The sequence below is a fragment of the Eretmochelys imbricata genome, chromosome 1, assembly GCF_965152235.1.
Source record: "Eretmochelys imbricata isolate rEreImb1 chromosome 1, rEreImb1.hap1, whole genome shotgun sequence".
Taxonomy (NCBI): domain Eukaryota; kingdom Metazoa; phylum Chordata; order Testudines; family Cheloniidae; genus Eretmochelys; species Eretmochelys imbricata.
Genome location: NC_135572.1, coordinates 329273953 through 329301212, shown reverse-complemented (window position 1 = coordinate 329301212; position 27260 = coordinate 329273953).

Here is a 27260-nt window from a genome sequence, read left to right as displayed (position 1 = left end):
TATATGTATTTCTCTTATCTTTCTGCAGTTCTCCATTTCTGACACACAGTCCATAATCAAAGCCCCTGAATCTGTTGCGCTTAGCTGTTTGTATTTCAAGTCAGCAGAAGGCTGTAAAGCGCAATAGTTCCTGGGTGTTTAAAATATCTTCAACCGAATGGCCTTCACTGAATGAGTAACTGGGAACAGTGAGCTCTTGTGCCATGTCTATAAGCAACACATTTATAAAAATATCACTGTGGAACTGGCCTGTTAGGTCAATGCTAACTCACCATTTCCTCTTTTTAAAGCATGGGCTGCATAGCAAGCTATGTAGGGGGACACATTTCCAGGGGTTGCTCTCGCTCTAGGAAGATTCCCTCTCCCAGAGGGATCCACTGTCTTGGAAAACTATGCTCTGGGTCCCAGTCCCTGGGAGCATATCTGTACAGGGAGACTTCTTCTAGCCACTTAAGACAACTTCCCTTTCCAGCAGAAAAGAGATGGGGAGCAACCCAGAAAGAAGGGAAGAGAAGGCAATGGGGATCATGATTTAGTGAGTAAGCGGAAGCACCAGAAACATTATTTACTTAACACAGAATATAATGAGGGCCAGCCCTGCTAATGTGGTAGGATGATGGTACCAAAAAGAACCTGAGCAGCATGGTCTGATGGACAAGCACTGAACTGAGGTTCAGAAGAGTGGGGTTCTATTCCTGTCTCTGCTACTGCAGGCTGGGTAACCTTTGGCAAGTCACTTCATCTCTCTGGGCCTCTGTTTGCTCACCTGTATAGTGTACATAACAGGATAGCAGGCCCTTTAAATGAAACTGGGCTCCGCTCTCCTGTTGTAGTCCAGGTGCTTCCAGTTGGGCCAGTTCAGGGGGTGGTGGGTAGCATGTGGGGGGCTATAAAATGTCAGTCAGGAGGCAGACCAGGCCAAGTCAGTCAGGTGATGAGAGCACTCAGAGACAGAAGGTGATTCCTGGGAGGATGAAGGCAGGAGAGCAGAAAGAGCGGTTTGCTGGCTGGTGTCTCAGAGCCAGGGACAGAGGGCTGAAGGCGGGGGGGGGAGGAGGAGCAGCAGCAGCAGCAGTGGGATATGCCTGTTGGCTCGAAACCAAGGGCCAAAAAGGGCTGAAGGAAGGGGGAGCTGCCAAGGGGCTGAGCTTGAGAATTGGACCTGAGGAACGGGGAGAGGGCCAGTGGGAGTGGGGAATGCTCCCAATGGAGAGGCTGTGGGAAGATCAGGGTTACACCCCGGAAGGAAGGGCTGGAGTGACTGTCCTGGCACAGGGATGGAGCTGTGGCAGAGGACACTGGCATGTGCTGAGAACGAAGCACGGTTTTAAGGACTATGTGCACTGGGGGTGATATGAACTATTTGCATATGTTTTATTAATCAGCTATATTGATGGACTAGAGCAGTGGTTCTTAACCAGGGGTCCACGGCCCCTCAGGGTCCGTGAGCCCTTTCAAGGGGGCTTGCAGAGGCCTGCAGCTGAAACCCGGTTCTCCCGAGGCCCAGCGCTGAAACCAGGAGCGGTGTGGGGCTGAAGCCGGTGCCACACCCTAGCTGTGAGTGGTGCGAGGCTGAAGCCAGCGTGCCCCCCACCAAGCCAGGAGCAGCGGATGGCTGAAGGTGAGAACCACAGCAGCCCCCCCGAATGAAGCTGGGAGCCCCACTGGGAGCCCCTGCCTGGCCCAAACACAGCCCCTAGCTACTCCCTGAGCTACCCTCCTGCCTACACACAGCCCCTAGATATCCCCCTCTCTGCACCCTGAGCTACTCCCTGCCCACACACAGCCCCAGCTACCCATCTCCCTTTACCCTGAGGTACTTCTCTCACTTCACACAGCCCCTAGCTACCTCCTCCCTGCACCCTGAGCAGTTTTCAAACTTTTTGAAGTGAGTCCCCCCTTTGAGTTATATTTTTGGTTGCATCCCTCCACAGCCCAGACAGCCTGGATGGCCTGCTGAGTGAGTCAGGGGATGGAGGTGGTGCTCCCTCCCTGGACCCTGCTGTGTAGAATTGGCTCAAGCCCTGCCAGCCCTTGCCCTCTCCAAATAGAAGTAAAACTATGTGTATGCCCAAGGGTCCCCCCCAGCCCAGAGCCCCCCGCTCCACTCCCCACACTGTGCCTTGGTGTTTTTATAGCATGTTGAGGGGGGCCTCATCAAGAAAAATGGTTGAGAATGCCTGGACTAGAGGACAAGCTTGTATGAAGTTAGTGGGGACCCACGTGGGAAACTGAGGTTAGGGGTGTCTTACTTCTGCTGCCGCCAGGCTCTAAGGGGGAACCTGGGAGGGGGCCCACTCACTTACAGTGGTGTAGCTGGCAAGATCCAAGAGCCCCCTCCTGTCATGGAGGAATAATGGAGATGAAAAGCTCAGACCCTTTTTTAGATGGGAAATGTTCACCCTCCCAAGCTGAGCATGGAAGGATGGCCACAACTGCATGAGTTCGTGATTCAGTTTCTGCCAACAGCCCATATCATACTTCCTGCAGTAATTTGCAGGTCTGGGAACTGTCTCTAAAGTGGTTAAGTTTTTTCTGCCTCTCAGACCCCATCTTCCTCTTCCCTAAGGTCCTCAATACATACAACTGAAACACTTCTTAGAGGGGGTTTTCTTCCTTCCTTCCTTGTCCCAGTGTACACATCTCCCAAGCCTTTCAAGGGAAATGTCCAATGTGACCCATTGCTCATCTTTATGTTTTCATGGTGGGCAGACCCGTCTGATATGCCCCACCTCTTGATATTTAAAACACTTGGGCAGGCCCTTCCACCTCCAGGCCACCCTTGGAACGTCTCTTCCTCAGTCCCACTTCGACCACTCCACCTGACAGCTGGGGCTCTCCACTCTTGTGTCCAGGCTTTCCACATTTAAAGCAAAGCAGGATCTCCCTCACCAGCTGGTAATGGTGATCTCCCTGACCTTGCTGCTACACTGCCTGCTGACTCCACTGGAACTGCAGAAGAAATGCTTAAGTGCACTGCTGCTGCTCAACCAGTAGCCAGACCACATCCTCCATCTTGTCCATGGGCTACACTGTAGTCATTTCCCTACTTGATGGGAGGGAGTCTCAAAAATCCTGCTGACTACACCAGTTTGTAGCACTGTGCTTGCTATCCCAGTGCGCTGATCCTGTTTTCTCCTTCTTCAGGGTTTCTGTGGAGGTTAATTTTCTCAATCTCAGTTCCTGGGATCTGTTTTTTTTTTTATTAAATTAACTGAGTCCCCAAAAAATAAACAGGAGAAATCTTCAACCCAGCCTTAAACTGGGCATAGCCACTTCTCCCTGAGGTACTTTCCCTTCCTTGGGGACCACTGCAGGACGCGCTCTGTCCCTGTAGCTTCACTCTGCAGTCCCCTTGTAGCTCTGCTCTTTCTTTACTCTCACTCATAGACTTTATTGGCAATAGCTCTGCAGGAGCCAAACTTTCTCCTTGTAGCCGCTCATCCCAGCTCCACACAGTCTCCTGTGGCATGAGCTTCCCCAGGTCACTGTTACGCTTCCTGTCTCTTACAGCTTTCAACTCGTGTCCAATGCCAGATTGACCCTTTATTGCCCCCGTCATGGAGGGATAATAGAGTTGAAAAGCTCAGACCCTTTTTTGGATGATAAATGTTCACCCTCCCGAGCTGAGCATAGAAGGATGGCAGCATCTGCATGAGTTCCTGATCCATAGCCCCCAGGAGCTTTCCCTCCACACCTTAAGTGGGCCAACTGGGAGCCTCTGGACTAGAACAGGAGAGCTGAGCCCAGTTTCATTTAATGGGCCTGCTACCTTGTTACATTTGGATAATGGTACTTCCGTTCCTTTGTAAAAGGCTTTGAGTCTATGGATGAAAAAGCTTGTATATAGTGTAAGTACTGTATTATTATTATTACCTTTTCTATTCATGTACCCCATGACAGGATTGCTCTTTTTCTTTGCAGAAAGAGGAAAAGCTAGCTCCAACCTGAGGAATGGTCTACTGGAAATACCTTGCATAGTCTTAGGGGTGTATGAGTGTAGAAGCAATGCTCTTCTAAAGACAAGTCAGGCTCCCATTGAAGTCAACCAAAGTTTTGTCATTGCAGTGGGGGTGCACATTTAATCCTTGATAAATTTGCAGGACTACCAAAAAAAAAAAAAAAAAAAGAGCAGGTATGGGTAGTGAAATGTGATCTTGTTACCTGTTCCTGGAACCAACCAGGCTATAACCACAGACAAAGGGTGAACTCGAGCAGCACCAAGGCTTGATTTATTGCTTTCCTTATTGCTTCCCTTATTTGTGCAGTCATACTCACACATGCAACACATTCATGCTGGGAGGCTGCAGGCGTGGATGTTGGTTTAGATTTCAATGGCTGGGGCTGGCCAGGCCACAGCTGCTAGGTGACGAGAGTCCCCAGAGTCACTTCAGATCTGCGGGAGGGCTCTACTGCTTCTGGTCCGGTCCTGAGTTTAGCGTGCTGTTACATTCCCTTGTTGGTAACTCACCTGGCAGCTCATCTTGAGATTTATACCTTCACCCAGATAACACCATGGTTCCATAAAAGGAGATATTTGCTTCTTTGCTTTGCCATTGGCTGTCACTCACACTATCTCACTCATTCCATACATCAATTGTTTACATATTTAGATGCATGAATACAATTGGTAATATAGAGCACTGTAGCTTTAAGCAAGCATCTAATATACTTTCCGCTGCTGCTTGTGGTTTTGTAACAGCAAAACAGAAAGCTATTCAGACTGCATTTGAAAGAGCAAATGGGCAGGGATATGTGTGTGTGTGTGTGTGTGTATGCAGAGCAGGGCTGCGTCTGGTTACAATCTAGGTAGAATATTCATCTTTTGCCTTGATTCTTTCATTGAGATGGGGAGATGTAATTACTCTTTACCCTTATGAATGCACCTTAAGCTATCATTTTGAAATGGAAATAATTTTTAACTAGCTTTGGGACTGAATAAGACATTGGAACAGAGTCAGATCTTAGTTACACTAATGTAAATCCAGAGCAACAACTCTAAGATTAATGGAGTTACTTTGCATTTATGCTAGTGTTATTGAAATGAGATGCCAGCAAAGTAAGACTCCATTGTTGCAATAGTGCATCAGTTGTTGGGTTGCTGACAGACAGGTGCATCAACCGTAGACTTGTTTTGCTGTAATTTTGTATTTCTTGATAAAGAGCTTGGATTGCAAATTTGTGGCAGACCCAGGGGCTGTAGCTTTAAGCCATTGGTTCAGTGCAATGTACCATTAGCAGGATTCTTATATCAGTCCTTTTTCTTTCTGAAAGGATGTGATTTAATTAGCTTTGCTGCCAGATACTTTAGAGCGGAATGAGGAGATAGAGTTCACAATAAATCTCTAAGCTTTGTTAGGACGGGGAATGATGGCATTGCCTAAAAAAGGAAGGACCTGCAGAACAAACAGGGGAGAAAAGTGGACCAAAGTTGGATAATTAGTAATAATGAGATGGGAGGATGTTTGCCTTGCATTTACCTGCTTCCCTGGCAAATACTACAGGGAAAAGAGCTGGAAAGGCTCTTAGACAATGAGAATAGAGCCCAGACTTTTAAAAATTGATAGTCAAATTCAAGATAATATTTACTGAAGGCTGATGGTTTCAGTTCTAATATGGTGCTACCATAAATTATTGACTCCCTTTTAAGCCAGTTGCATATAGTAAATTTCTGTCCTCTATGTGATTATATGAACACCTACAACATTATTCTACAGTAATAGTCCAGGACTGGGATTTTCAGTGGAGCCTAAGAAAGTTGGGTGCCTAAATCCCACTGACTTTCCATGGGAGTTGGGCACCTAAGTCCCATAGGCTCCTTTTACAAACTCAGCCCAAACTACAGTTTACAGAAATGTTACTAGTGTTTAGCCCCTTACTGTAGAATATTTAAATCCTTTTAATTTGTAATCCCACTGCAATAATGGGAAGCTTAATTATCCTCAGTTAGCAGGTAGGGGGCTCAGGCTCAGAGGTAAGGTGTCTTGCTCATGGTCACTTGTCAGGTCACAGGCAGAAAGAGAGTGCAAATTACCCAATTCCCAAAGACTGATCTTAATCCACAACTGCCCCTTTAAAAAGGTATTTATTCCCCAGGGTTCCCGCATTAATAAATAATTGTAAAGGATGGCAGCGTTTGGTTGAAATACCTCCACCCTGTAAACAGTGTTGATGCCATTGGAAGGTAGTGAGATGGGCTCTGCTAACTCATTGGAGTAGGTAAGCGCTTAGAGGATGTAGGGTGCGGGCTGAGCAATTGTCCAGTAGAACCCAAGAAGCAGCCAAGCCTGAGAAGATTTGGGCTGAACTTCATTAATTTCTTTGATAGCCAATCCTTCAGGCAAAGGCTGACTGTTTGACGCTCCCATCTGTGGACTTTAGAGAGGGCTGGAAAAGACATCTCATCACAGTTACATTGTCTCAAGTTATTTTTCAAAGTCATGAAATACCTAACGCCGAACTTCACTTTTTTTGAACTGATATTGTACTGCAAAACACAAAAATTGCCACTGCAGCCTAAACACTACACAAAGAGCATTAAAAATCGGCACCAGTGGAACCTCAGCAAGGTATTGCCTCCCATGACTTCTACTTGCTGAAGCTCCAAGGCCATTATCTATGCAAAACATTAACAGCTCTGACATTATAGCTAGTGAAAAATCTGATGGAGTTATTTTTTAAACAAATTACGGATTTTACAGACTTAACCTTTTGTCCTAGAGCTTCTCATGACTTGTTTTAATAACACCCAAGAGATCTGACGCTCTGATTACTCCGGTTAAATAAAATACAAAATTTAAATTATAGTTAGGTCTTGGTTTATTCCCATGATCTACAGCTGCAGTTTGGTGTGGGTGGTTCACATTGACTACATAAGCTAAGACCGACTGTTTGGAAAACATATAGATTGCTACCTAAGGAGATTTCATAACTGGATGATAAATCCTTAACTTGAACATTCAAAGGGTACTGCTATGCTTTCTCACTACTCCTCAATATATGCTGCTATTTTGAAAGATTATACCGCTTGCAGCAGGCCTATTATTTCTATCTACTGGGGCTTTTTCTTACACAGTAGGGCAGATTCTGCTCTCATTTACACTGATTTAAATAAGGAGTGACTGCACCCAAGACACTGGAATTACACCACTCCATAATTGATCAGAATGAGGTCCATTGTTTCCTCCTTACAGCTTTAAAACAGGCCCAGTTCTGCTCCCACTGAAGTCAATAGCAAAGCCACTTTTGGTTTCAAGGTCAGCATGATCAGAAAGTGGAAATGATAACCTCCTTTTGTTGCATTCTCCTATATACAGGAAACATACTTCAGTCAGAGAGAACTTTCTTTTATATTAAGAGAACAATAAGGAAAAGTAGAAAGCACATAACTGGGTGCACCTACATTGCCATCATTTACCACAAGTGCAGGCTATAGAATAGAAAAAAGACTCAGGTGCTTTTACCACCATGTCATCTAGGCATCAACAAGTGGCAATTTACAGGCCCTAATTTTCCCAGTGCAGAAAAAGACGTATTTCAGCCCTGTAGCAGGTTGCATTTCAGTAGAGAAGATAAGCTGTCTCTGAAGGCAAGGGGGAAATGTATGTACATGTAAAAGGTGCAGCACAAAGAAAACAAGTTAGAATTAACACAAGCCGCAGCCGCCACAGTCTGGTGTGCTAGTTAATTTAAAGGCTATCTAAACTCCTAGATATTCAGTTGGTGCTTTGTGTAAATGTCAGACGGAGAATTATTAGAAATTATTGGAATTACAAAAAACCCAGAATTTAGATCATCCCAAGAGGCATAAAGATAAGCACACACTCAACAGGCTTTTTTGACACAGTTCCACATGACATTCTAATAGGTAAACTGGAGAAATGTGGGCTTAGCGGAACTACCATTAAATGGATACCTATTGGTTAATCAACTGCAAACAAAGAGTAACTATTAATGGAATGGTGTCAGATTGGAGAGAGGTCTCAAGTAGGGTTCCACAGCCATCTATTCTGCGTCCGGTGTTAACATCTTCGTTAATCACCTGGATGAAGGAATAGAGAGCATACTGATCAAATTTGCAGCTGACACAAAGCTGGGGCAGGGGGTTGCCAGCACTTTAAAGGATAGTGATAAACTTCAAACGGAGCTTGATAAATTGAAGAACTGGACTATAGACAGCAAAATGAAATTCAACGCAGACAAATGTAAGGTGCTACATTTTGGGAAGAAAAATCAAATGCACAAATACAAAACGGGGGATAACTGGCTTGGCAGCAGCAATGCTGAGAAGGATCTGGGAGTTGTAGTGAATCACAACCTCAACATGAGTCAGCAATGCGATGCTGTTGCGAAAAAAGAAAATGCAATTTTGGGTTGCATTAACAGAGGCATAGCATGTAAGTCACGGGAAATGATAGTACCACTCCACTTGGTGCTGGTTAGGCCTCAGCTTGAGTACTGTATCCAATTTTGGACACCAACGTACAGAAAAAATGTAGAGAAACTGGAAAGGATCCAGAGGCGAGTGACAAAGTTAATCAAAGGGATGGACTGCAAGCCATATGAACAAAGGCTGAAGGAACTGGGTACGTCTAGTTTGGAAAAGTGGAGATTAAGGGGGGGACAGGATAATGGTCTTCAAATACTTGAAAGGCTGTCATATAAAAGTTGGAGAAAAGTTGTTTTCTTTTGCCACAGAGGCAATGGGTTCAAACTACCGCATAGCAGATTTAGATTAAATCTCAGGAAACATTTCCTAACTGTAAGAACAGTAGGACAATGGAACAGACTGCCTAGGGAGGTTGTGGAAGCTCCTTTGCTGGAGTTTTTCAGAAGGAGGCTGGCCAGCCATCTGTCTTGGGTGGTTTAGGCACAACAAATCCTGCATTCTGACAGCGGTTAGACTAGATGACCTTATGATTCTAGAAGGTTAGACCTTCTAACCTTATGATTCTAACGGAACATGCACAGTGTGCATGCAATTTTTCCACCAGGGGCATGCAGGCAGCACAGGGAGTGGTCAAGAGGAAGACAGGACTTTCAGAAATGGAGATCATGCAACAGCTGTAAATAGTGCTGGCCAAATGGCAGCACTGTTGCATGATCTCCATTTCTGAAAGTCCTGTCTCCCTCTTGATCACTCCCTGTGCTGCCTGCATGCCCCTGGAGGAAAAATTGCAACAGCTCATTCATCTGTAAATAATAGTTCACAGGCTCAGAGAAGACCAGATGGGGATGGAATGGGCCCAGTAGGGGAGCATGAAGGGAACCAGCTAGGAGAAAAATGATGTCGGAGGTCACAGGTACACATGGATGAGGCTTTCAGTAGATGAGACAGAACAACTGACAGCTCAAAAGCAAAGACAGAATCTCTCCCCTTTCCTTTATGGGGGCCCCTGGGCACCATTCGCCTGCCAGTTAGTGATATCATTGACCCCCGTGAATCTAATGTAATTATCTATGGCATTTGTAGTGCACCTTTACTCTCATAGGCACCAGTCAGGGTTTGCTGAATGCCGTAGTGCTTGGCATGGCCACCCATGTCTCTCCAAATGCTGCTGTCCCTGCCTGTTGGTGGGAACACATCCAGCTGGCCTGTTTTACACTATGCTCATTCGGCAGCTTCAGCAGCGTGCACTGGCCCTGTCACCATTGGCCACACCTACGGTCCTGAAAACCAATCCCCTTTGCAATGCATGCCCCCAGGGAGTGCAGCAGCTATTCACCCTAGCCGTACCCCACATAACTGTGAGGGGAGGGTACTAATTGCACCCATTTTGCGATACATTCAGGTCCCAATTATAGTCTGTAGCAAAATTCCCACTAACTACAGTGGAAGCAGGATAACTCTTTGGGGATGCAGACTCAAAGGTCTCCCTCTACATACTTTTCCTAGGTTGCAGAGAACATGGTTACAGGGACTGATCAAGACCCAGCTGTTGAAAGTTCAGTGAATTGCTCCTGTGGTTTTCAGGTTCTAAGCTTTTCAGGGAAGGCACCATGATTAGTTTTGTCTTTGCAGAGTGAATAGCACATCATTGGTGCTACTGAAATACAATCAGTAAATGATACTGTTACCTCCTCACCTTCTTATTTGTATTTCCCAGTTCAAGTGAAATTGGTCATTTCCATGAAGGGGGCAAAATCTCTGTACACTGGAAGAATATTTCTGTCTTGTGCAACTGTTTGAATACAACGGTGATCAGGGCATGGAAAGAAAGCCTTCAAATGGCTCCATATATAATTATTCCTGACCTCAGAGTGCAATGTTTAATACTTGTGCTTTGGATGTATTAAAAATTAAAAAATGAACCAATGGCATGATTGGAAGCTGTCTTCCTTAAGAAGAAAGAGGAAGCCTAAAAGTTTTATGAATCATAGAGTTGGAAGGGACCTCAGGAGGTCATCTAGTCCAACCCCCTGCTCAAAGCAGGACCAATCCCCAATTTTTGCCCCAGATCCCTAAATGACCCCCTCAAGATTGAGCTCACAAGCCTGGGTTTAGCAGGCCAATGCTCAAACCACTGAGCTATCCCTCCCCCTCCCTTTTATGCATCCGTACATCAAAGTGTTATTACTAGCTGAGGTTTCTTTTTTATAATTTCAACTTGTATATGAATTGAATTTCAATGGGTTGGTTGTGCAATGTATTCCGATCTCCAGATCAGTCAAATTTTATGAACACCCCAAAGCTCAGTGGCTGTGAAAGACGTAGGGAAAAAAGCACATTTAGGAACATCAAATGGGAATGCAGGACTGATATCTTTTGTCAGTAGAAAGATTGTTTTAATACCCTGTCGGTCACAGTAATAACCTTAAACAAATAGATCACTTGTATTTACTTTGTAATATCAATGCTTTTACAAGATTGACTATCTAGTGGGATTGTCTGTACAAATTTCACAGTTGTCCCCAGGCAGCTCTGTGAAGAGGACACTTTCACTCCATATGCTATAGAAAGATGCCTTCAGTGATGCTCTATGAATTAATCATATCCCCAGGGGCTGGAGGAGGATAATCATAGAAAAACCCTGTAGCAGTGACTCAGAGAGCTTCAATAAGATGTAACAGCACCTGGCCACTTCGTACAACGAGGAGCAGTTATATCAAATAGGCTGCTGCCTCCGAGAGGAGATAGCTCTGAACCTCATGGAGTTGCCTGGGTTAGTCAGAGAGTAAATGAGATGAATCCACATGATTTACATTACAGATTTGTGCATGCTCCCCACCACCTGAGGCCAAGAGGTTTAGAAGAGAGAAAAGGCACAAACCATTTATCTAGCCGATGACTCATTTTTTGAAATCCCCCCACTGCTCTGGTATTAGAGAGGCACAGCAGGACAGGCTGCACTTTATTCAATGTTAAAATACAAGTGCTAGATGGCAAACTGAAGGTTTTGGTGAAATGTATCTTCATCAGTTACGAGACTTTCATGCACATTTCTTCCTTTCACAGAGACACACTCACCCTCCTGCCAGGTCATCTTTCCTTGAAACTATCTATTATACACCCCTTCCCCCCAGCACATAGATTCAAGGGAGTTTACATTAGTCACTTGGCATCCATCAGAAAATAAAAAGTCATGTCACACACTGAGGAAAGATAAATGTATCATTAAAACTGTGTTTGATTTTCTGTTCTGGGCCTTCTAAGATGTTACAACCAGACTTGGTTAAGTTTTATTGCATCTCTACCGGACAATAATTTGTGTGAAAAGAAAACACACAGATTACAGAATAAAGATGTTTGTGTGCAGAGCGTGCTAACCTGCAAGGGTATGGAGTCGGTCTATTTCTACTATATTTTAAGGCTTTTTGTTCCCCCTCCAGACAAATTCTGAGCTGTCTAAGTAGGTGCAGTTCTGCAAACCTCCATAGTTTTGCATCTACTTGTGTTGTGCCAGTGTTTTTACAACATTCGGAAAGTTTCTAGAAGCAGTGGCCTGATTGTCCTCTGATTTACACCAGTATGATTCTATGGACTTCAGCAGAGTTACACCTGTCAAAAGGAAGAAGCAAACGGGGGCCACTGGTAAAACACTCATTCCCCCCACTCCTCAAATAGTTCATATTAATCAAACGTTCAGTAAATCTGTTCTTTTTAAAAAACAATCTTGAGCTCTCAGAGCTGAAAACTCAGCTGAAGCTTAAAGGCTGCCACATCTAAACACTTAGCTCTGAATTTGGAAAACTTTTTATAAATGGCTGCCAAACTGGCACACTTGTTGGGAGTTTCAGCAGACAGATCAACAATTGAATGGATATAAAAGCTGAACTCCCCCCTTGGTCGGGAGGCACTCTGCCACAGCACACAAGACATGTGCTTCCACTGTCCTTACCTGTTCTGTGGCTAAAAAGAAGACTTGGGTCACCAAAGCTGCCAAGTAGGCATATCTAGCAATCTGTTTCATATAGCTGCCCATCACCCTGGAAACTGGGCATCTTCCATTTAAAATTGATAATGAAGTCCTTAGCGAACTCCATGGAGTTCCTGGCTCTTCCCTTTTTGACATAAAAACTCTGCTTGGGATAGGGGTTTTTTTGTGTGGGAGGGTGAGGAGGTTGGTTGATATGTTGTTGTTTTTTCAGAGTTCAGAAAAAAGTGTTAGTCTGTATCCGCAAAAAGAAAAGGAGGACTTGTGGCACCTTAGAGACTAACAAATTTATTTGAGTGTAAGCTTTTGTGAGCTACAGCTTACTTCAATGGATGCATTCAGTGGAAAATACAGGGGGAGATTTTATATACACAGAGAACATGAAACAATGGGTGTTATCATACACACTGTAAGAAGAGTGATCAGGTAAGGTGAACTATTACCAGCAGGAGAGTGGGGAGGGGGGGAACCTTTTGTAATGATAATCAAGGTGGGCCATTTCCAGCCGTTGACAAGAATGTCTGAGGAACAGTAGGGGGGAAATAAACATGGGGAAATAGTTTTACTTTGTGTAATGACACATCCACTCCCAGCCTCTATTCAAGCCTAATTTAATGGTGTCCAGTTTGCAAATTAATTCCAATTCAGCAGTCTCTCGTTGGAATCTGTTTTTGAAGTTTTTTTATTGAAGAATTGAGACTTTTAGGTCTGTAATCGAGTGGCCAGAGAGATTGAAGTGTTCTCTGACTGGTTTTTGAATGTTATAATTCTTGACGTCTGATTTGTGTCCATTTATTCTTTTACGTAGAGACTGTCCGGTTTGGACAAAGTACATGGCAGAAGGGCATTGCTGGCACATGATGGCATATATCACATTGGTAGATGTGCAGGTGAACGAGCCTCTGATAGTGTGGCTGATGTGATTAGGCCCTATGATGGTGTCCCCTGAATAGATATGTGGACACAGTTGGCAATGGGCTTTGTTGCAAGGATAGGTTCCTGGGTTAGTGTTTTTATTGTGTGGTGTGTGGTTGTTGGTGAGTATTTGCTTCAGGTTGGCAGCTGTCTGTAAGCAAGGACTGGCCTGTCTCCCAAGATCTGTGAGAGTGATGGGTCATCCTTCAGGATAGGTTGTAGATCCTTGACGATGCATTGGAGAGGTTTTACTGGGGGCTGAAGGTGATGGCTAGTGGCGTTCTGTTATTTTCTTTGCTGGGCCTGTCCTGTAGTAGGTAACTTCTGGGTACTCTTCTGGCTCTGTCAGTCTGTTCTTCACTTCAGCAGGTGGGTATTGTAGTTCTAAGAATGCTTGATAGAGATCTTGTAGGTGTTGTCTCTTTCTGAAGGGTTGGAGCAAATGGGGTTGTATCGTAGAGCTTGGCTGTAGACAATGGATCGTGTGGTATGGTCTGAAGCTGAATGAAAGTATGGATGAAAGCTGGAGGCATGTAGGTAAGGATAGCAGTCAGTAGGTTTCCGGTATAGAGTGGTGTTTATGTGACCATCGCTTATTAGCACTGTAGTGTCCAGGAAGTGGACCACTTGTGTGGATTGGTCCAGGCCTGAGGTAGATGGTGGGAAATTGTTGAAATCATGGTGGAATTCCTCAAGGGCTTCTTTTCCATGGGTCCAGATGATGAAGATGTCATCAATGTAGCACAAGTGGAGTTGGGGGCGTTAGGGGACGAGAGCTGAGGAAGAGTTATTCTAAGTCAGCCATAAAAATACTGGCATACTGTGGGGCCATGCGGGTACCCATAGCAGTGCCGCTGATTTGAAGGTATACATTGTCCCCAAATGTGAAATAGTTATGGGTGAGGACAAAGTCACAAAGTTCAGCCACCAGGTTTGCTGTGACATTATTGGGGATACTGTTCCTGACGGCTTGTAGTCCATCTCTGTGTGGAATGTTGGTGTAGAGGGCTTCTACATCATAGCTCACCCTACCTGATCACTCTCGTTACAGTCTGTATGGTAACACCCATTGGTTCATGTTCTCTGTGTATATAAATCTCCCAGTGGTCCCTTCCGGTAAGCTGGGGGAGGGGCCTTTAGAAGTGGGGGGGGTGCACGCCCTCCCACCTCCTGGGTTTTCCAACAAGACCCACACACTCCAGCCCTGGTACATGCTACCTGTTCTGGCCCCACCCACTCAGCAGGGACCCAGGCAGCTGTTACTGAATGTGTCAGCTGCCAAAGGGCACTACGTGGGCTCTTAAAGGGGCCGTGCTCCTTCTGGCTTGCACTCCCTGGCGGTGAGTATAGCAGCTTGGAACCCCTGTGGGCAGACTCTGGCATGTGCTCCCAGTATGGGGATGGCCTCACAACAAAGGGTACTGGAGTGTGGGCCCCCTTGTGTGCCAGGACCTGGCTCCTTACATAGCTATGGGGGGGGGGGCTCAGTCCCTAATCCTGCCTGGGTTAAGCCCCTGGGAGAAAGTAGCGGGTCCCATCACCCTTATCCCCTTTTCAGGGGAGGGGCGCAGTCCCTGGAGCTATCTGGGTTCTTCTGGCAACATAGCCAGGCTGCTGGGAGGCAGCATGGCCTAGTGACCAGGAGGCAGAGCCCAGGACTCCTGGTTCTATTTCTGGCTTGGGGCCTCTCTACTTTTTCCCCATAATTCAAGCACTGCCTGTTTTATGTCCCAACCTTAAGCAATTCCTTAGGAGGACCCCTTCAGTGTGCCAGACCTCCCAAGTGGTCATACTTTCCCATAAGGATTGGCTATGTGGCTTGTAACACATCCTAGACTGAGCCTTGGGCTCCAGCACTCCTGTGTCTCACCATGAGCTCTGCCCAGCGAGGCCAGCTGAGAGAGAGACTCCTGTTCAGAGACTGTGGTGGAACATCTGCCCCACACAGGGTTGAAAGAATTTAAGGTGGCCAGGCAGGCCAATTAACTTTACTAGTGCAACTGGAGGAGGAGCCAGGACTTTGAATTCCCCAGAACAGGAAGATTTTAGAGGGCAAACCACAAAGAGGAGATCTGAGAGTGAGTGGGGCCACAGACAGGACAGGGGAAGACACCACCGGGGGAGAGCACAAGGCTGGTGGAGCTAATCCCCAGCACAGCCAGGAGGAGGCGCCATAAGTGGTGAGTGAACCCCGTGATAGAGACTTTTATCCAGTTCAGGGATTGATGAACTTCAGCAAGTATTGGCAGTGACTCCATGCAGCCTTTTCAAAACAGTCGGGTTTATGAGTTGACTGGAATACAGCATTGCACAGCCCTTAATTTTTGCTTCTCTATGCCAGTCTAAGGCCTTGTCTACACTACACAGTTTTGTCAGCAAAAGGCAGCTTTTGCTGACAAAACCATGGAGGTGCACACACTACAATGTTCCTCCTGCTGACAAAACTCTCCTGCTTTGCTGACAAAATAAAACCACCACGATGAGAGGCGTAGAGCTTTTTGGGGCAAAGTTAGATCGACAAAGCGTCAGTGTAGATGATGCATCTGTTATGTCACTGTAACTGGCCTCCAGGAGATATCCCACAATGCCCACCATGACTGCTCCGCTCACTGTTTTGAACTCTGCTGCCCTGCATCCAGCTACACAGGCATGCACCCCTGCCCTTTCAAAGCCCCAGGAAATTTTGAGACTGCTCAGTGTGGAGAGCTCACATAGCTACCACCCAGCTGAGCATGCCGGCTCCTGGCAGCAAACACACTCCTGCCTGGACTACAGGGGAGGGGATGGATGACCTTGGTCTGTGGGGAGAGGAGGCTGTGGGAGAACTTGGAGGGAATCACGGTGTCATAAATATAAAGGGAAGGGTAAACCCCTTTAAAATCCCTCCTGGCCAGAGGAAAAATCCTCTCACCTCTAAAGGGTTAAGAAGCTAAAGGTAACCTCGCTGGCACCTGACCAAAATGACCAATGAGGAGACAAGATACTTTCAAAAGCTGGGAGGAGGGAGAAAAACAAAGGGTCTGAGTCTGTCTGTATGCTGCTTTTGCCGGGGACAGAACAGGAATGGAGTCTTAGAACTTTTAGCAAGTAATCTAGCTAGGTACGTGTTAGATTATGATTTCTTTAAATGGCTGAGAAAAGAGCTGTGCTGAATAGAATGACTATTCCTGTCTGTGTGTCTTTTTTGTAACTTAAGGTTTTGCCTAGAGGGATTCTCTATGTTTTGAATCTAATTACCCTATAAGGTATCTACCATCCTGATTTTATATACGTGATTCCTTTACTTCTATTAAAAGTCTTCTTGTAAGAAAACTGAATGCTTTTTCATTGTTCTAAGATCCAAGGGTTTGGGTCTGTGGTCACCTATGCAAATTGGTGAGGATTTTTACCAAACCTTCCCCAGGAAGTGGGGTGCAAGAGTTGGGAGGATTTTGGGGGGAAAGATGTGTCCAAACCACGTTTCCCAGTAAACCCAGATAAAGTTTGGTGGTGGCAGTGGAAATCCAAGGGTAAAATAATTTTGTACCTTGGGGAAGTTTTAACCTAAGCTGGTAAAAGTAAGCTTAGGAGGTTTTCATGCAGGTCCCCACATCTGTACCCTAGAGTTCAGAGTGGGGAAGGAATCTTGACACACGGAATCAAACATTAACAAGTAATTCTGCTCTCCCTGGCACTAGGACTGCAGTGGCAGGCAGGCAGGGTAGACCAGGGTGAGAGCCGAGGACGGAAGAAGGGGCTGATTTGGAGATGTTCCCCTCTCCTTGCCGGTGTACCAGTCGCTGCTGGGGTGCGGGGACATCAGTTATCTGTGTACCAGCTTCTGCCTCAGGATTGGTTGCTTCCAGCTGCTGTCTGAACTTAAAGAGACAGGGTGCCGACACTCACTTTCCCCCGAAACACACACACACACTCTCTTTCTCACTCTCTCCCTGTCACACATGCTTCCCACCCGTCCCCACTTCTGTGGGCTTCTTGTGTTAGTGTTTAGCAATGTAAGTTTGGTCATATTACTGAGTGTTACTTTAAAAAGTGATTTTAAATGTGTTACTTTTCAGGCACACACAGCAGTCATTACAAGGTTTATAGCAAACAAAGCCAGGCTCTGCACGCTATACCAATACACATTACTGTGGGTCAGTGTTAATATACTCCTTCAAGCCATCCCCAGCTGAATAGCCCCCTGTTGGGCTCCTCTTATAGCCTTGTGTTCATAAGGCACAGCACAATACTGAAGAGCAGTGCAGGATCCCTGTTTTCTGATAGACATGGCTGGGGTGTGGGTTACCAGCGTGCTTGAAAAGCAGCTGGCAATCTAGCAGGATGTCCATGGAACAATGGGATTGGGAAACCTGCATCATGTGATGCTGAAACTGCCCCCATGAGGCATTGCAAACCCTTCCCAAAGCACCCTGCGGCCAATTGCACAGTGGGATAGCTACCCACAGTGCACGGCTCTCTGTGTCGATGCAAGAGCTGCTACTGTGGATGCGCTCCGCTGACACAAGGAGCATAGTGTGGGCATGCAACAGTCGTTTAATTATAGCGGTGGCTGTATGTCGGTGTAACTTGCATCAACAAAACTCTGTAGTGTAGACAAGGCCCAAGTCAGAGTTCAGACTGGCCAACACCAGGGATCCCTTGAGCCATGCTGCTGTAGGAACCATCTTTGCTCCTTCTCTCTCTGTTCCTTTGTCTTAGGCCTAGGTAAGGGCTCTGTGTCTCTGCAAACCCAGTTCTTATCTTTGCCTCTTGTCACCTCTGCCTATTATCCTCCTGCTGCAAAGCCATGCTGAGTTTACATGTGTAACCAGCTGGGAGCTTATGCCCAAATAAATTTGTTAGTTTCTAAGGTGCCACAAGGACTCCCCATTGTTTTTGCTGTTGATAAGTGTTAATTGTTCAGGTGCTGAGGTTTCCATTGTCTCTGTAGAGTCTTCCAAGATGGGTTGGCTCCAGCCAGTCCTGAATGACCCATTTATATAACCCAAGACAGCTACCTGCCACAAACACCTCATGTCTCCTGCTTTGCCCTGAGAGCCACAGTTTAACCCTTCTGAACCCACTGGATACCAGAGAGTTAGGTATAGAGTCATACCGATCGTTCATACAAATATTACAGAGAATCTCCACATCTGTCACAACATGCAAATGACTTTTGAAGCAATGGAAAAGACTTCAGAACTCCAGAACTATAGGAGTTGGCAAATTGTGCAAGCTGTCTGAAATAGAACTCTAATATTTTATACAAATTAAAGAACAACAGTTGTTGTTGCATGTCAGGGTTTTGGGAGGCTAATTCTAAGACGGAGCAAAGGAATAAGAGATCTTCTCATACACACAGGGATGAAAGGAAGCCAGTGCAGCTGAGCACAATTTGTTAAAAATTAAACAAGTGAGAGAGAACTTGGCCGTGGTTTTCATGGGAAGATAAAAGCCCTTAATCCTTATTGAATCCTTGCAGGGTTTTTTATAATATTGAAAATAATGGGTCTCAGAAAGGATTTAGAGTTTTTACAGAGCGTTAAACTGTAAGCCGTGGACTTGTATTTTTAGCTCTGCTCTGGACACATCTGCAGCAATGAGGTCTGTGTGACTCTTCATACAGAGTCGGTTTTAAACAATGTTGGCAAAAATCATGCACCACATTTCTTTTCTCTTCAGTGTTTATTTCACTGAAATACAGAACATAAACTCACCCCTCTCCCCATTTCCCCCCTCACTGACTCTGAGGGGGTCTCATCTGTTCTTTACTTCTAATCTCCTCACCTGATCCTTGATCCATCCTCTCCTGGTGACTGACTCCATTTGCCCCCTCTTTCTTGCCCTTACACTTTGAGAAGGATCCAGAGAGTTAAGTGTCAACCTCTCCAAATATTACCCCACTTCCTTCTAACCTGTCTTCTGCCTTCAACTCACTGAACGAGCCATCCACAGCCATTGCCCTGAGTTCCTCCTCTTTAACTCCATCCGAACTCTCCTCCAACCTGTTCTGCCCTCTGCAACTCCTGGCACCAAGTTTTCTAATGACCTTTAAATGAGGGACCCAGTCCACTTATCTGGCTTCATTACTTCTTCTTCATGCTGACAAATCTCAGATCTACCTCTCCACTACTGTCCTTGAGCCAATCTCAGATTTCAGCATGTCTGTGTAATTTAACCACCTATTTAGCTATAGGCATACCTAAGCTGGAAAGCCCCATCTTATTGCTGTAACCCTTGTCCTTCCTCTCCTTCACCACTCTCCTTTTATTCCCAGTTGTCATGTCACATCCGAGAATATATTGCAAGTTCTTTGGGGCAGGGACCAAGCCTTTCTATCTGACCCGTAATGCACTTGCAACACTTTCGGATATTGTAAAAATAATAATACAGATGTAGCAATGTCCCTCCCCTCATTCTAGTTTGTTAATGATGGAATAATATTCTGTCATTTCTAAGGCTCCATACCATAGCAAAGGATGGAGTATTGTTTTCCATCTAGTGGCTATCTGTAATTACTTAGGAATATTTCTTTAAAAAGGGTATGTGGCTTACATTAAAAAAAATTGACTATAGGTACAAACAGATAGCTGCTGTCTTCTGCCCTTATCTGGAGTAAAATCAATTCCTTTTCATCCTCATGTGTTATGCCCTCAGCTACACAAAGGAAATGCAGCCTAAGCAGACTCAGCTTTCAGGGCTTTCCTGTCCTCTGCTCTTTTTCTCACATGCTGAGGTTTGGCTAGGGTTTTGGCTAGTTTTTCAGGAGCTGTTAGGAGAGCTACCTGTGCAAGTGGAGGCAGGTGAAACTCCTTGCTTTGACCATTGCTGTGTTTAGTTTGACGAAAGAAGTTCCTCTAGCAGAGCTAATCTGGACTCTGCTAGATTTTATTTTTCATGCTCTATATGTGTTATCACTTAGTCAATGTGGCAGGTGTTTCTTCATAAAGGGAGAAAGATATTCCTGTACCTTTCTCTTTATTTAGTGTTTGACAACTTCTAAGTGATATATTCAAACTTTGTCACCTCTAATAGCAGCAGGGTTTGAGATACCCCCCTGGAATATCAGAAGAACAGACATTAAAGAGGACTAGTATTATTAGGCACTAGTCCCTTCACTTTTCCAGTGCAAGATTGTCCCCTACCATATATTGTCAGTCTAGGGATTCCAGTTTTCAGTTTTAACCCAAAACAACTGGTTAAATTGCAAGAAATGTATTTATTCAAGTTCTGGTTAAAAAAAAATGAACTCTGGAAAAGATGAGAAAACATCAAGAATTCACGACTGTTGTGAGTTACAGCTGCTATAGTCCCCTGCTCATGTGCTGCATGGTTCCAGTCATGCTCATGCAGTGCAGCAGCAGGGTAAGGGGCTTATTTTTGTGGGGTTATTGTGACACAGAGGCCCACTGACTGTTCACTACTCTGTGTCAGCTGCTTTTGTCAGGTCTGACATATTCAATACACCTAAAATACTGTTGTCATGATAAAACTAAAAGGTAGCATGTAAAATATCATCTCAGAACTAATAATTTACTGGTCATTAATATTCTTGCATGATGTGTCTATGTGGTGTGTACAAAGAGTTTTGGATACATGCTAGAATTATGTTTTTAAAATGTGTTTGGCAAGCAATGCATAAGGCCAGTCTGTCCTAGACAATGGAATGTGTATTTGCTTGGCTCACCAGCCTTGCTGTCAGGCAGAGACAATGACACTACATTTATATAAAGGGTAAACAGAGTTATCAGCCTAGTGAGTGGTGGAGATAGCCTCTGGCGGGGGGAGGGAGTGGGGGGCAGAACCTCAAATGATATGCAATTGAATCAGCTGATTGTATACAATATTGCTCTTTATAAAAGTGTATCAAGTGAAGTCTTTTATGAAAGCTAATGACACAGGTGATTAATTTTATTGTGAAATGTATTATTAACAATGTGAAAAAAAATGGATACTCAATGATATTACGCTTTAAAGTCTGTGACCAATCACAGGGAGAAACAGGTTTTCACCCAGACAGGAGTGAAGGCAGCTATTTACCTGTTGCCAGTGAAATTAAGCAAAATGTGATCAAAAACAATGGAAGCCCAATTTACATACAAATCGTCAGGGAGATGGGAAGTCCACAGGAAAGCAAGAACAGCATGAGGTGATCCTGAGTCTGGGGACAAAACAGTGGGTTTCAGAAGATATAAGGAAAGAAAGAAACCATCCTGACACCCATCACTGGACAGACACAAGAGGTAGAGCTCTGACAAGCTCAGAAAGACGGGTCCTTCAGCCAAGGGGGTTGAAGTCTCTGGAAACTGAACATAAGTGAGACACCTTCCTAGGCAAAGATCTTTCACCTAAGAGGAAACAGGAAATTAGCAGCTTGTACTTCTGTGGAAGGTCCTGACTGAGAGAAAGTCAGTCATGGCTGGAAAGAAAGTTTGGAAAGAAATCTACCTTGATCCAAGGCTGTAGCTTATTGAGTTGTCTTAGCCACTAGAAAATGTATTTTACTTTTATGTGCTTGTGACCATTTTTATATTTTATCCCTTGTACATGAACTCCCTTAAAACCTCTCTTTTTTGTTTTGTTTTACTTTTAATCTATGCTGTGTTTGAATTGAAGTGGTCATTAACTACAGTTAAAGTGATAAATTGTGCTTTTGTCTCTTTAAAGGTGCAACAAACCTCATTAATTCTCTGAATGTTCCAAGAGAGGGCTGGACACTTCAGGGCAGAGGGTCTTGGGGAAAGTTAAGTCTGGGGCTACGTTGGGAGGTCACCCGGCAAGTAGTCAGAGACTGTCTGAGACCAGGGGGTGGATGTTGTGTTGTAGGCAGGCTTCTGGGGTCAGAGCACTGAACTAGGGTTGCAAAGCACCCAGATGCTCAGGGACCTGCATGCTTGTCTGCTGGATGTTGGTGTCTGGGCTGTGAGCCACAGCAGCAGAGCATTTAAGGTGCCCGGGGTTACGGGGCAGGCAGTGACACAACCTCTCATTGGTCTGGACTGCACCCCAGAACATGACAGTTATATAACAAACCCTGCCAGCATAGGCTGTTGCTATACAGCATACAATAGCCAGCTGGAATGGTGTAGTGCCAAAGGAGATAGAACTCAAAAGAACAGCCCCCTAATACTTAAGCCAAAGGATAATCTTCCACAGTTGTTAGCAGTACAGCAGCTTATAACAGCTGAGCAGCTCTGAGCCTGTCCAGGAAGGGCAAGTAGCCCCATTGCTACCAGGAGACACTGGGAGATGCTGTTCCTCAATTGTTTAGCCAGCTTAGCTAGTGCCTCCTCAGCACTGTGTTGCTCTCTGCCTTGCAGCAGTGCCTTCCTCATGGTTCAGCCACCTGACTACAGATCCACTGTCCAGCAACCAGCCCCATCCCAGCCAGCAGCCTCTCCCTTATAGCTGTACCTGTAGCAGGGGGCCCCAGCTCATCTCATGCTCTGTTTTCCTCCACTCCCAGCTCTGGTGAGAGAGCTCCAGGGCAGAGCACCCCTGAAGGGTAAGGAGGACAGCAGCAATGGGAATAGGGCTCATTGCATCTTTAAAGAGGAGCTGCCTGGTTCAGGAGCAGCTCAGCAGGCAATCACACAGCACTGAAGAGGAGGAAAACTGCTCATAGGCAGGGAGAGGCCAGAATTAAACAGTGAGTAGAGAGGGAAGTGCAGAACTAATGAACGGTGGAAAGGGAGGCTGTGAACTGGACTGAGGTATTAGGGGAGGAGAGGGAATCTGAGAATTAGCGGATCTGGGGAGGGGTGCTGAGAATTAAATTGATGGGTGAGAAAGAATGAAAGAGTAGCAGAATTGAGCTGTTTGGGGCAAGGAATAGCTAGAACTTATGAGGTAAGAAATTAATTGAATGGGTCTTGAAACTGAATAGCTTGGAGTGGGGTATAGCTAGAACTGATGAACTGGGGAGGGCAGCTGAGATGGGAAAGAATTGGAAGGAAGGGGCTGAATTGTTGAACTTGAGGCGTGGGACACAGGCTTGGTGAATTGCTTGGGAAAAGGGGCATTGAACTGATGGGAAGGGTTTTATAGAACTGATGAACTGGTGGGAGGGAATGAATTATGTGAGACAACTAGGAAGAAAAAGAATGAACAGATTGGGTAGAGAGCTCTGGAGGAGAGAGAATGGAATGGGGCAAATGGTGAGTGGAATGTGGGACAGAGAGATGGGGGAGAGGGATTTGGATTTAAGAAGAAGAGAAAGTGACAGGTTGTCAGGGAAAGACTAAAAGAACAAAGAAATTGTACCAAGTATTTCAAAATTGTTCTCTTCAGTTTCCTGAACTTCTGGGTGATTAAGGATTGTGTCTTGCTACTTGTTTGGGCAGTGCGTAGCACAGCATGGATACAACTAGGCTAATAATAATGATGAAGATAAATGACAGATGGCAGAGGAATAATCACATACTTGTCAGCTCATTACAATAATAATTACAACAGTAATTCTAGTGTTTTTTTGTCCAGACTCCAGTGATTTGGTTTCTGTCACCTTAAGTTCCTTGCAAGACTATAGCCCAGTCCTATAGATCTCGTGGTCAGAACATTTACACGTATGAAATATGTGACAAACCCAAAATATCAATGTTTTCATTACAAGTATACATATAATGATAGAGAAGGTATCTAGCCAAAAACAAAAGGGGAAATGTTGCTTTTAATAAAAGGTTTAGCAGCTCTTAAATTTTCAGAAAATGATGTGTATCTAGATTCCTGGCTTTTGTTTTAGCTGTTAGCTTACTCCAGAGCTGTGATAGGCTGCAGATTGGTTTCCTTCTTTCCCTTGTCGTCTGAGACTGGAAATGTGTTTGTTCTTTTCCCTCAATACTCCTTTTTTCTTACTCAGCTTAAAGGGCTGTATTTCAAAATAAGGAGAAACACCACTATGGTTTTCAGTTCTAAAATATCGTTGTGCATTGTGAGTATCAAGCTACTGACAGCGAGAGAAATGACTAAGCAGGAGGTGCACTTTTCCCCCCAACTTACTTCAGAATTAACCTGACAGTTTTCAGCTAGTTCCTTAGCGACTGATTTCACCTACTTCGAATAAATAATTTTCAGTACTTGGATTTCTCCTTGGCATTCAAGGCTCAATCCCTCCACAATACTTAGCATGTCAAAGGCTGTCAAACTGCTCAGAGCCCTGCCTGTAAAACATATTACTACTAACAATAAAAAATAAACAAATGTAACAAGACTGTATTTTGGCAATAGGCTTAAATCTCATGCAAACATTCCAGCATGCAGATTAATTAAAAACAGCCCAAGTGTTACTTTAGCTTGCAGCAGTTTAAGCTGGTGCATCATAAAGCATCCTAATTAATACTAGGCACACTGAAACAGGAGAGGTATTTTGGATTTTTAGTTACTAAGGGAAACCTAAGTGCTGTGCTAAATGCTTTGGCCTCCTTTTACTTGTAGAAAATCTGCTTTGTAACTCCACCATATGCACCCGCTGTTCTCTTCCTGATGGATGTTGCTATGGAAGCAAACTCGGGAAAAAAATCAAATAGGTAATGTTTCTGCAAATGATTGCACAGGTGGGGTTGGAAATTACCGATGACACAAGATAGTTAAGCAGAAGCTCTGAACTATAACAGGAATTTGAGGTTTCAGAGTAGCAGCCGTGTTAGTCTGTATCCGCAAAAAGAAAAGGAGTACCTGTGGCACCTTAGAGACTAGCAAATTTATTTGAGCATAAGCTTTCGTGAGCTACAGCTCACTTCATCGGATGCATTCAGTGGAAAATACAGTGGTAATAGCTCACCTTACCTGATCACTCTTATTACAGTCTGTATGGTAACACCCATTGTTTCATGTTCTCTGTGTATATAAAATCTCCCCCCTGTATTTTCCACGGTATGCATCTGATGAAGTGAGCTGTAGCTCACGAAAGCTTATGCTCAAATAAATGTGTTAGTCTCTAAGGTGCCACAAGTACTCCTTTTCTTTTAGCAATTTGAGGGCAGGCTTCAAACCTGTGAGATTTTTATTTTCCTTTCCTTTCACTTTGTGTGTTTGTTGAAGCTCCACACCCCTGTCAAAATCAGACCATGGAGGCTTTCTGTGCTCCTGGCTGACTGAATTTATTCAAAGAGTCAGGGATTCTCCAAACCTTTGGATAAAATAACAGAGGGAGGAGGGAGAGGGCACTAGATGAACGGGGGAGGAGCGCAATGAGTGATGTTCATGCATTTAGGGTGATATGGCTGAGGTTCCCTGAGGCTTGAGGATATCTGGCATATGACCTCATCAGAAGAGAATGTCCATTTTGTTTCATGTAGCAATTTGATATTCTTATGCCAAAGGTGGTAAAATGCATGCATGGAATTAGTGGATATGTGACTTTCCATTCATACATAGAGCTTTAGTTAAAGAACCTGATGTGAAGAGGCACATCTGGCAAAGCTGCTAAGGGTACATGGATAGATACCTGCACTCTTTTGTCTGGACAGAGACTCCCAGATAAGCATTCAAATCAATTCTAGCCACATTCAGCACTGAAAACAAAAAGAGCCATGCAATGGGGGGTGATGCAGCTTGCCTCCGACTTCTCTACTGCCTGTGCCTCACTTACGGCAGTGCACCCAGCCCTCTCTCTGGGATGGTCTCCCAGCTCTGTGCTCAGGCATTCCCAGGCCCCAACCCAGGCTTGCGGCCCGCACTGTGTGGTCTCGTTCCAGTCCCACCCTGTAGGCCTGTTTTCAAGGATACCTGGCCCAGCTGATTGGCCCAGTGGACTATAGTCAACAAACTATGGATTTGGGCAGGTCTGAGTTCCTCCTCTGGCATGCCATTTCCATCCTCCAAAAGGAGCAGGACTGACAGCTGGAAGTTGGAAGTGGGTTTCCTGTCGTCTCTAACCAGTTGGAGCATTGGAACATGGAAAGGGCAGTTCTTTCCCTCTATCCATCCCCCTAAGCACTTGGGGCTCAGGGAACATGGCTGGACCCATCACAGCCAGGCTGCCATTACATGAAGTGGGGACTATGGATGTGAAAAACAAAGAGAGGCAGGGGTGAATTTAAGCTAATTGTGCCCAAAAGGTGCCATCCAAACCATACTGTGGGGAAGGAGTGCAGGTTAAGCGGCAAAATTGTGGGCCTGCAAATCTACTCGTGTGTGTTCAGGGAAAAGGGAAGGCACAAAATGTGAAGACCAATTTGCATTGTGTGCTGTGAATCACCAGCTCCAGTCAATCCTGCTTTCAAGCAAAATTATGGCAGGAGGCTTTAAAATGTCTCTTAAAGTGCCAGGACTTAAGCAAGGCTTTAAAGTGAAAGGTCTCAACCCGCTGGCACTCAGTTATTCCTTCCTATTGTGTTGAACCATTCCGCCCAGAACCTGCACCTGGAGTCGGATGATACTGAGTCAGTATAGAGAGAGCATGTGACCCAGTTGCAGTTAAAAAAAAAAAGTTATTCAGAAAACAGTGCAACCCCTCCCCTCCAAATTACCAAACTAGAGATGGGCATGCCCTTCAGTCTGAACGGCCTCAAACTTTGGACCCTGATCTGAACTTTGTAGCCTTGCTTCATGAATAATACAAACTCTGCTGTATTGTACCTTAGGACCCGTTGCCACTAATCTTGCTTTAATAAAGACCAGACCTGAGTTGTTTCATATCTGTCCCCTGCTTTTGTCAGAGCACAGCTGGTTAACACTTTTTCCCTCAGAAAATGAACACACCCTAGCACAGCAGTTCCCATACAGTATTGGTTCATGTACCAGCTTCTTAAAATAGTTGTGACATGAATTGACTGAACACCAAGCTCATATACCACCACTAGACACGTCCCACACAGTGCTTAATTTGTAATGAAAGCGGTGCCAGGGCTCAACAAATTTTTTTACATTCATAACTGATGCAGCAAGGCCAGAGGTGTCGGGGCTATGAACTGTCAAAGCCTAGAGGTGCCATTGGCATCAATGGAGCTTTGCCATTGGCGTCAGTGGGTGCAGGATTAAGCCATAGAAGAA